General features: G+C 44.4%; 1 pseudogene; it reads left to right on the top strand.

The window, feature by feature from the left end:
- Positions 1-2,567: 2,567 nt before the first annotated feature.
- Positions 2,568-3,299, top strand: LOC142853936 (NADH dehydrogenase [ubiquinone] flavoprotein 2, mitochondrial pseudogene; annotated as a pseudogene).
- The last annotated feature ends 8,367 nt before the right edge of the window (positions 3,300-11,666 follow it).

Genomic DNA, 11,666 nt, shown 5'->3' with positions numbered 1-11,666 from the left:
CAGGGAAAGATCATAAAACTTCCTCTGTTCAGACCTAATGCCTGGTGCCCTAACTATAAAAGGTGGATTCTGAAACTAACCTTTTACCACAGTTATCTCTGGCTGTGGTCTCAGCTAGCTGATAAGCTTCTGTGCCCGCGGTGTTTTTTATTTTTTATTTTTAAGTTTGCTTCTGGTTTTCCTGGGATATGGTTTCTGGAATAAAGTTTGTTTCTGGTTTATTAGACTTGGTGGTGTTCCCATCTTTGCGCGACCCCCCTGGACCCCAAAAAAACAGTTTTTCCAGCCTGAGTCCTGTTTTTGATTACTTTAAAATTCCATTCTTTACTGGAAACTATTTTAGGTAATGTATTGTTTTTCCTTTTTAAAATTTGAATTCCTTATTGACTCTCTGGGAGTTTCACATCATGCACTCCAATTCTGCTTACATCCTGATCCCCCCATATTCTTGCCTATCCCTGTTATGCCCCTGCACAAAAGAAATAAAACAGTAAGCAAGCAAACAAAAGTTACAACAACAACAATACAAAAATCTCTTTGTTTCTCCTTCTTTCCTGCCTCCCCAGTACCTCTTCATTCCTCCTGGTGGGATTCAGAGCAGTGTACCATACAGTGTGCCCTTTTTCCCATCAGTTCTACTGTCAAATGCTCACAGCAATGAGTCACTGGTCTGGTTCAAGGCCTCTTGGTTTCTGGTACACCATCCTCACTGGATCCTCACCAGAACTGGGATATCCTGTGGTCTTCTCTGGGATATCTTATGGTGCCCCCCAATCTTGGAGATCTTGCAGATATTGTTCCACAGGTCCAATCCCTTCAGGAGCTCCAGCAAGTCCTAGATAAGGTAGAAGCTAGGGTGAGTCAACCCAAGGCCCAGCTGTGAGCCTGGTCATTCTGGGCCACAGCCTTCACTGCCTCAGGCAAGGGGGCAGAGTCAGTTCCCCTATGTGTACGCTCTCAGGGTTGGTTCAGCCTCTCACGTAGTGAGGGATGGGTGTTATTGTTCCTTGAAGGTCAGGGCCAAATCTTTTTCTGTAGTGGGTAAAGCCAGCTTTCCCAGGGCATTGAAGGGCGGGACTGATTCAGCATGGCCCTCTGATTTCATTTCTCCTGGCTCCTGAGGCCTTTTGAGATGACATCAACACAGACCCCAGTTGCAGCTGGACCATGGACCCAGAAGTGTCACCATAATATATTGTATGAATTTTTAAAATTTTGTTTATGAAGCAACTCTACTAACACAATGCCCTAGTTAATGTATTTGATATTATTTCGCATGATGGGTATCTTTCTGGGTAATCTATCTGCTCACTTTGCCTCTGTTGTATTTTTTTCAGGAATAAGATCTAGTTTTGGCACCTGAAGGATTTGCACTTTGCTGGAGAGGTCATAAAGACTTTAAAACAACCCTCTTTGTCTGGTTGGATCTGCATAAAGGAAGTACTATCCTTGGGTTTCCAGGAAGCAAAGAGCAGGAAAGGAATCTAAAGGACTGATTAAGATCCTTAATTATGCTTACTCAAGTGCAACAGCAGGCATGTGGTTCCTCTGCCTCCACATGGAAGGGCTGGCATAGGTGAGCCATGGCAAATATCGTGACAGCATAGGTCAACCATGGTAGATACCTTGATAACTCTAAGCCTCTGTTTTGATCTTGAAGAATAGACTGGACGTGGTCTTATCTTTACAGGCATGAATGGTGCACAATGAGAGACCTGTGGCTCATGAACCTGCTTGTTTGGGATTAGCCAGTCAGTGGCAGCCCATGTAACAATTCACGATAAGAATGTGGAGAACGGGACAAGGTGTGGTCTTCAGAGAATGAGGAGCTGAGTGTCCCATCCTTCTGGACCATTCTCTGGAAACACTGTACCCTGAGTTTTCAACAGGGAGTGATAATCACAGAAGTGTCAGGAGCTGCTTGTATTGTTCAGATGACATCAGGATCCTGGCCTCCAAAACAGATGGGAGTTGTGGGGAATTCTCTTTTGGAGGAGGAGGGATTTTCATGAAAGAGGGAGAAAAATAACTCACATCCAGTCTTTGTAGGGGCCACAGAAGTGGGTCCATTCCACCCTGACTGAAAGAGAGTTCAGGCCTATTCTTGTTCCTTAATGACAAGCAGTTTGACTTAAGGTTTGGCTACTGACAAGGATATCTTGACCTAGGATGTGGTTACTTGGTGTTTGGGGTATTACGATGGTAATCACTTTGCTTGTTCTTTGCACCGTGATTTAAAAAAAAAAAAAAAAATGTCTTTTGTTTTCTTTCCCTCTTGTCAATTGGGATATTCAAAGATAATAAGAAATAAATGTAGGCACATTCAATATTCACTGGATTGCCCTCCCAGTACTGTCCTGTGTCTCTGTGTTTCTTTTGTATCTGTTTCTTCTGCCCAACACTTTTGATCCACACACCCTACCCTTACCCTGGAACGTAGGGACAGTCAAGGCTGGACCATGACAAGTCACCTTTGCTTGACACTGGGTCAAGAACTGATCAGAGGTCAGTCCCGTTCCTCTGGAATCAGCCTAGAGCAGTCAGGATTGGAGAACTTTGTGTCTGCCATGTTTTTCTTGGCACTGCGGGCCAGGGCAACTGGCCTCACTGCTCAGTGGGTAAGACATATAAGGAATTTGCATAAGACAGCTGTTCAAAATGGGGCTGGAGGAGCCTTATTTGTGCATAGAGATAGTCCTGAGAATAACCCAGATACTCCATTTGATTTCACACCAGAAAACTATAAGAGGATAGAGGCAATAGTGAAAAACTACCCAGAAGGGCATAAAGCAGCAGCTGTGCTTCCTTCCAGTCCTGGATCTAGCCCAAGGCAGAACGGATGGTTGCCCATATCTGCTATGAACAAGGTGGCAGAAGTTTTACATGTACTTCCAATGAGAGTACATGAAGTAGCAACATATTATACAACGTATAATCGAAAGCCAGTAGGAAAGTACCACATTCAAGTCTGCACTACTACACCTTGTATGCTTCGAGGTTCTGACAGAATATTGGAGGCCCTTCAAAGAAAGCTTAGAATAAAGGTTGGAGAGACTACACCTGACCAACTCTTCAATCTTATAGAAGTGGAGTGTTTAGGGGTCTGTGTAAATGCACCAATGATTCAAATAAATGACAACTACTACGAAGACCTAACACCCAAGGATACTGAAGAGATTGGGAAAGTTCCAAATCCTGGGCCAAGGAGTGGGCGTTTCTGTTGTGAGCCAGCTGGAGGCCTCACCTCCTTGACTAAACCACCCAAAGGGCCTAGCTTTTGTGTGCAAGCAGGCCTTTAACATATACTCAACTGTAAAAACTGTCACTGGAGAAATAAAACATGAGCCTACCTGAAAGAACTGATCAGAGACCCAAAAGGGAAAGACCAGAGAAGTTTACAATGACCTCACAACCTCATACTTGAGCCCTGGGCCATGAAGGATCTGTCAGTCTTCATAAGAGTGTCTTGGGCCCTAGGGACTGGGAAAGAACAACAGAGACAATCTTTCACCTCCAGAGTGAGAATTATGTGGTTTCTTATCCAACCCTGGACGAAATTACCCATTTTAAAACAGATTTCCCCAATATAGGTTTTCCCAAGTAAGGAGAGGGTTCCTGCCCTTGTCGTTTTGGCTTATAAAATGCTGTCAGGGCACTCCCCACCCATAGTTGCCAAGATAGACTGCTGGGGTTGCAAAACAAACAAGAGTCTGGTGAGGACCATGGGGGAAAGGCTTTATTTCTCTGAAACCCAGAAGGGAGGAAGCAATATAGGAACAAATTTAGAACCTCCACAGTTAAACTTCAGTATTGTAGTGACCTCGAGATGGAGGACAGGAGGAGAAGGCAGAATAGCAGGTGGGGCTAGGTCTTCTGAACATGGTTTCCTCCTGCACAGCTTCAAGTGTTCTCACAGCCCAGGTCAACAGCAGCCCCCAGACTGCTGGCTGCTGCCACCACTGCCACCACAGCATCCACTGCTGCCCCCGCTGCCACCACAGCAGCCACTGCTGCCCCCGCTGCTGCCACAGCAGCCACTGCTGCCACCACTGCTGCCACAGCAGCCACTGCTGCCACCACTGCTACAGCATCCAGAGCTGTGACGATGGCGACGGAAAGATCTGCGGGGCCTGTGGTGGCTCAGGCAGCAGCCACCACCGCCAGAGCTGCAGCAGCCCCCGGAGCTTGAACCACAGCAGCCCCCAGAACTGGAGCCACAGCAGCCCCCAGAACCTAGACTACAGCAGGAAGAGACAGGAGGGCACTTAGGGGGGCACTTAGGAGGACACTTTGGGGGGCACTTTGGTGTCTGGCACTTGGGAGGGCACTTGGGGGTGCACTTGGGAGGGGGCTGGCACTGCTGCTGGCTCTGCTGGCAGGACATCTTGACTGGCGAGTGCTCGGGAGCTGTGGGAGAGTTACACAAAAGTCAGATCCAAGTTCCAAGACCACCTTGTCCAGTATTGTCTTTTCAGTTTCGTTTCTAGTTCCCTCGTCAGTCTTGCGATCAGACACAGGAAGAGCGCATATGAGGTATTCACCACCTTCACCATTTACTAGGTGCTTTGTTTTAGTGTCTCACACCAAACTCCATTTAGAATCAGTTAAGCAACACAGTCTCCAAATATACCCAGAAAGTTGATCATTAGTGTAATGGATTAAGTGAAAATGCTGCGAATACCAAGGGGGCTCAGCTGCAGAAACGCTGTGCTGGGTATCCCCTAGTGGCTTCAGCAGCAGAATGTTGCAGGTCCCCAAGCAGCAGAAGTAAGGAGCAGGTACCAAAAGCAGCCAGTCCCAGGCAGGGATGGTGCAGTCCCCAAGTGGCTGCAGTGGCCCACAAGGAGTCCCGTGAAGACAGACAGACAGATGAGCATGCCACAAGACCACTCTACAGGTCTCTGAAGGCAGCTGGTCCTGGACAGGGAGCCACACTGAGGGCAAGAGGCAGACAGATAGGCATGCCATGCAGAGTGAGGTTGGATATGTATTTAGTGGGTTATGGAAAGAAAAGGGAGAAGGGAGAAGAGAAGAAGAGAGAGAGGGCGACAGAGACAGAGAAACAGAGAGGGAGAAGGAAGAAGTGGGGAGAGACAGAAGCTGCCTCTTGGAGAAGGAGAAGGTAAAGGAAGGGACTCAGGCTGGAAGCTGAAGATCAGATTGCCTTGGTGGAGGTGGAGAGGTGTGGCTTGTCTCTTAAAGGGACAGGACGAATCATTGCATTTAGAATCTCCTGAGTATCTAGTCAATGAGCTCACTCTGTCACATCACCCAGACCCCTGAAAACACTCAGGACAGTTTAGAGGTGAAAAGCTCTTTTAGAAAAGAACAAAGGAATTCTCTCTGGAGGAATTTCAGAAATACTTGATTTTGCAGAAATGTACAAGCTATAAGTGCAAAAGATGTAATGGTCTGTCCTGTCCCTTTAAGAGACAAGCCCCGCCCACTTCCCCTCCCCTTCCGCCTAGGCAAGCAGATCTTCCTTCTTCCAGCCTGCAAACTCTCTCTTCCAAAGAGGTAGATTCTCCTCGACCCCCTCCTCCCTGTCCCCTTCCCTTTCCTCCCATAACTCACTGAATAAACTATACCTAAACCCTCTCTCTGCATGGAGTGCCTATCTGTCTCTGTCTCTCATCCGCCAGGGCTCCTCGTAGGACTGGCTGACCTGCAGAGGTCTCCCACCCAGCCAGGCTCCCTGCCTGAACCTGCTGCCCCTGTGGCCCACTGCGCCCCTCAGGGAACTGCACCACAGCAGTTTACCATTACAAAAGGTCCTTGAGATTGATTTGTAACCTTCAGTTTATACATGGAGAAACTGAAGAGAAGTGCAGCTGCTGTCCCTGGCTGGTCTCCAGGCAGCCCGTGGAGCCCTTTCCAGACATGCTGGCTCCTGTACAAGGCTCCCACAGTGTCCTCCTGTTGACTAATCAAGGGGCTCTTTTTTCTTCCCCTAATACCAGGGTCCTCAGTGCATCTTTTCCAAAAATGAACATGACTGACTGACTTTCAAAACTGCATTCCAGTGCCCCCTACATAATCAAGTGGCCGACGTTCCTCAAAACCAGAGGGACACAGCAAACAACAGAAAATAATTTAGTCTCTTGGAAAATGTAGCACACCTCTCCAAATACTCTCAGATTCTACCTCATTCTCTACTTTGAAATAGCACCCTGACCCTACTTTTCTCTCATCATAATTCATGTTTTTTGCAGCCTGTACAGCCTCGCTCCTGCTCTGACCTGGCCATCCTGGAGAATTACCTGCTCCCGTGCTTGGGACACTTACCGGGGTGACACGCAGCACAGACTCTGTAGACACCTCCAGATGTGAGTGGATGGAAGCATTCTGGTCACGTCTTTTTATCCTGCTCTTAAGCCTGTGAGACAGGGCTTGGGCATGGAGGACTGCCTTCCAACGCCCACGTGACTTTGTGACAGGTCGTGACTGGATGTTCCTCGTCCGCCGCTCTCCACTGGGCTCACACTGCCTGCTCCCATCCAGGAATGTGTTTGCATGGTATGGGAGTGTTTGGACAGAAGAGATGGATGAGCCATCCCAGGAGGCCTCTTCACCCTTCATTCCTAGGTTTCCCTCCACCCTGGCAGTGTGCTAATACTTAAGGATTCTGGTCCTCCCAATTCCTTCTTCCTGTCCATGCTAAATAAAACTAATTTTTCATCTAAACCTCTGATTGTAGTGGCTTTATGTGAAATGCACTTTTGAGGTGAGTGTGCGTGTGTGTGTGTGTGTGTGTGTGTGTGTGTGTGTGTGTGTGAAGTAGTTGTACTACTTGGTGATAATGCTTCTCCCCAAAGCCCATGGACTCCCTAAATAAAAACACCCCAGTACCCCATATGAGAAATGTTTCCTTGACTTGTTGGTCAGCGAAGACCAAGAGACCATCTCCCAAAACAATATAGGCTATTACCATTGCCTTTAGTTTTCTCCCAGAATTTAAAGGTAAGACCCGGTTTCTGAAGGCACAATGAGCTTTGTACGCAGGGCTTGAAACAGTCAAGCTGGGGCTCACCTGAAGCCTCTTCCCAGAAGAGTGGTTTTAATAGTCTCAGAAGTTTCTATGTAAGCTGCCAAGGTAGAGGAACAATCAGTTGTCCCACCCAGTGACTAGACTGGCAAGATACCCAGAATAGTGAAATGGCGGTGCTTTTATCTTGTGGGTAAGCAATAACTGTCTAATTGGACACAAGGCCCAGTCAGTGGAAGCGAATTAATCTCGGGGGCATAAATTGTTTGTTTTCTGAAGAAGTCATAGACCCAAGAGGAGACCCTACTACTGCTAAGCTCCTAAAACAATATAATTTATGACTGTTTTCTGAATCCTTACCTTATCCACAGGTAAGTGTCAAAGAAGCTCCATCGTACAACAGTGGAGACCATTAAAGATTCACAGCTGAGAGAAATGCAGGAAACAGGTCCCTACAGGATGCCTATCTCAGCTGATACTTTTGCAGCACAATTGCCAAACCTAAGGCTCAGGGAAACTTGTGGAAGAGAGAGTTGAAAGATCCTAAGAGCCAGAAGCCCCGTGAGTCTATGCATAGATTGAATCCCCTAGAAACGAGAGGGAAAATGCTGCCAGGAGTATTTTCTCAATAATATGATTGCCTGAATGAGAGGCCACTATGATGGCAACACCAGTGGACATGCCAGTGGGGACGAGGGGAGTTTCACTTGGTCACACCCTGAGGGAAAGAGCTTCAGGTGGTCAACGGCCAATTGAAAGAAGGAGCATCAGTTGCCTTCAGGGATAACCTCCCTCTTAGGTCTAATCCCATGTGGTCAGTCCTGGACACATGCAGCACATATAAGCAAAGCTAAATGGGTTCAGTAGTGTGTGTGTGTGTGTACGTGCGCACACACGCACGCTCGCACAAAAGAGATTTAAAAAGAAGCAATCAATTTGAGAGTGAGGAGGCACGTAGGAGATGCTGATGGGAGGAAAGGAAATTGAGGAAGTTGTGTAATTATATTTTGATTGTGTAAACACAATTTTAAAGAAAAAAATATTCAAAGCTAGCATCCACACATGAAAAGGACATGTGGCAGCCGGGCGGTGGTGGCGCACGCCTTTAATCCCAGCACTCGGGAGGCAGAGGCAGGTGGATCTCTGTGAGTTCGAGACCAGCCTGGTCTACAAGAGCTAGTTCCAGGACAGGCTCCAAAGCCACAGAGAAACCCTGTCTCGAAAAACCAAAAAAAAAAAAAAAAAAAAAAAAAAAAGGACATGTGGCATTTTGCTTTTCTGGGTCTGGGTTATCTTATTCAGTATAGTGTTTTCCAGCTCCATCCATTTACCTGTGAATTTCATTATTTTATTTTTTGACAGTTGAATAATATTCAGTTGGGTAAATTTATCACATCGCCATTATCCACTTATCAGTTGATAGGCATCTGTTTTGTTTTTTTATTTATTTCTTGGAGGTTGTGAAAAGCACAGCAATGAACATGAATGAGCAAGTTACCTCTGTAGTACAATACACAGCTACTTTGCCTGTATGCTCAAGAGTTACATAACTGGATCATGCTAAATAAAGATAATGAATGTAATCACATATAAAAATCTTCTGTAAAATAAGTATCATTCCATGACAAGTCTGAAGATCCCTTGGCTTAAAAACAAATACCTTCTATAGATCCCTAGTGCTGTGACTGTTTGTTTGTATTTAATGTACTTTTGTTTACTTTTTAGAGCCTTTTTATTTTTAATGGCTGGTGATTTGGATGGGGAAGAAGAAAGGCCAAGACTTCAAGATTTGACTCTTTTGGATTGGGAATGTCCTGGGGAAAAAACCCGAGTTTCTTCCAGTCAGTGCGTTCAAGGGTAGAAGAGGGTAAATGAATTCCGTAACTTTCCTCTGCCTCCAGAAGATAGTATCTAAAAATTTGGAAACATGTTTGTTATAGCCACCATCTTTTGAATCAGTGATTCTCCTCAACACTACAATGCACCAGAAATCCATTCCATAGCAGGGTTATCAGAGGATCATTAGGGCCAGTTTGCATTTAGACAAGGTACTGCTGATATAAGTCTCTGTCATGGGCTGAGATGCCCAATGGTGCTCATGGTAGATGGGTAAAATGGTCGACATTGAATGTCTGGGGAACCCAAGAGTAAGCAATGTTAAACAGCTATTCCTGGCAAAACCAAAACAACCAATTCGTGAGGTTCTGTAGAGGACTTTATGCTCAGCGGTCTTACTGTGAGTGTTTGTCTTTATGCCTATGTACCAGTGGTCCTTGTGTGTGGCTGTATCTACCTGCGTGTGGCCCACATAGGCTGCCATGTGCTTAATGGCTTGGGTGCTAGTACATAAAGTATGCCATGTTTGTTTATTTTCAGTCTACCAAGCTCCTCTGACCCTCCGCCAATCTTGGTGTTAGAACTTGGACCCTACAAGCTGAAATGAGAAGCTGTGCATTGCTGTGAGAGGAATGAGATGATGTGCCCTGGAAACAGCTCCTGGCTTACCGATGGAGCAAGCCTCTGAAGAATGCTAGTGAGATCCTACGGGAGTGGATGGTTAACATTGCTCAGCCCTGCCTTTGCCTTTGGGCCACATAAAGCCAGAATACCTGTTTATGAATAAGGGCCCAACCCAGCTGCAAGCCTGAATAGTGTTCTGAATTGACCTCAAGGCCTCCTCTCTTGTATTTTGTTTCCTTTAGCTGATCCAGAGAACCATCCCATGGCAAAGCTGCTCTGCAAGGCCAGAGTGCACACGGGTACTCACCATGTCCCCGCTGTCCTTTAACACCAAGCACTCATCAAAGCACACGAACTTTCTGCCTCATGAATCTTTTATTACTCCTAGACTTGGAGTTTTCCTAAGCTGTGTTCCGCACCAACTCACTCATCCCTGTTCCTCTCTGGTTCCACATTCTTTCAATCCTTAAATTCTTCCTCCTTAAAGTGTCTCTGAATTCCCATATTCGCATCCCTTTCGCTCATCCAACTCTATCTGAGGCAGGGCTTGGCTTCCCTGGTAGCCGGCCTCCCCTATCCAGCATGCATTTCTCCAAGCATTGCCTCTTCCCTCTTCCTCTCCCCAGAGGGCTAATATTTCAGTGCCAAAAGCAAATATATGTTTAGTGCTTGATAATGTGTGAGATATTTTAAGTTATATTTCATTTTATCTTCACTGTGATCCAGACCAGATGTATAACTTGTTAGCCACATTTTATAGATGAGGAATTGAATAGTAAGAAAATCACCAAAACCAAATCCGCTCAACTTGCTGAATTCAGATCTGTACCTTAGGATGCCATTCCCACTTCCTGGGAGTTCTCTGTCCCACTCATTTTGTTCGGTATTTACATTTTTATGATGCCTTGATTTTCTTACTCATCATCTCTAAGCTACATTGTTATATTATTTTTAGTTCCAGTATTTAATCTGTTACATAATTTAACATTATGTCTATTAATTATGCATTTTTCTGTGCTATAAAGTCAATTCCTTGGTAACCAGATTCTGTGCTTTGTTTGGTGGTCTGTCCCAGGCCATCACTATCTATCATATTATCAGCTATCACTGTCTTTCTATCTATCTGTCTATCTATCTATCTATCTATCTATCTATCTATCTATCTATCTATCTATCATCTATCTATCTATTATCTATCTATCTATCTATCTATCTATCTATCATCTATCTATCTATCATCTATCATCTTATCAGCTATCACTATCTATCTATCTATCATCTATCTATCTATCATCTATCTATCTATCTATCTATCAATCAATCATCTATCATCTTATCAGCTATCACTATCTATCATCTTATCAGCTATCACTATCTATCATCTTATCAGCTATCACTATCTATCATCTATCTATCTATCTATCTATCATCTATCTATCATCTATCTATCTATCTATCTATCTATCTATCTATCATCTATCTATCTATCAATCAATCATCTATCATCTTATCAGCTATCACTATCTGTCTGTCTATCTATCTATCTATCTATCATCTATCAATCTATCATCTTATCAGCTATCACTATCTGTCTATCTATCTATCAATCTATCTATCGTCTATCATCTATCATCTTATCAGCTATCACTATCTATCTATCTATCTATCTATCTATCTATCTATCTATCATCTATCTATCTATCTATCATATCATCTATCTATCTATCTATCTATCTATCAATCATCTATCTATCTTCTATCTATCTATCCTCTTATCAGCTATCACTATCTATCCTATTATCAGAATAATTAGTGGCATAAAATTAAACTCAGTATCTTTATGCATGGATAAATGACACATTCCATTTCCAAATCGTCCTGTTTTGTTCCCCTGATTTAAAACTAGAATCTTAAATTAATAAAAAAAACTAGAATCTTCTTTTGCTGGTGTATTTTCACTGATTTTGATTCCTTAAGTTTTACGTGGTGACTGATTTGTTTTCTGAATGGAAGTTGCTTCAAATAAGAAAAACTATAACTATATTGCTTCTTTCAGAATATACCAGTAGCCTTCCTCCCATGGGAAGTATTGAGAGCACAATAATCATAAGCTTGGGTTCTAGCAGTGGCAGCTCTTAGACATGTGTTTAGACATACCAGTCAACCTCTCTGTTTGTACAGTGCAGCAGATACTAACACAGCAGCAAGTTACTGGACATAT

The sequence above is a fragment of the Microtus pennsylvanicus genome, chromosome 7 (genome assembly GCF_037038515.1).
Source record: "Microtus pennsylvanicus isolate mMicPen1 chromosome 7, mMicPen1.hap1, whole genome shotgun sequence".
NCBI lineage: Eukaryota > Metazoa > Chordata > Mammalia > Rodentia > Cricetidae > Microtus > Microtus pennsylvanicus.
Note: the sequence above shows the minus strand (reverse complement) of the source record. Positions and strands in the feature narration are given on the sequence as shown.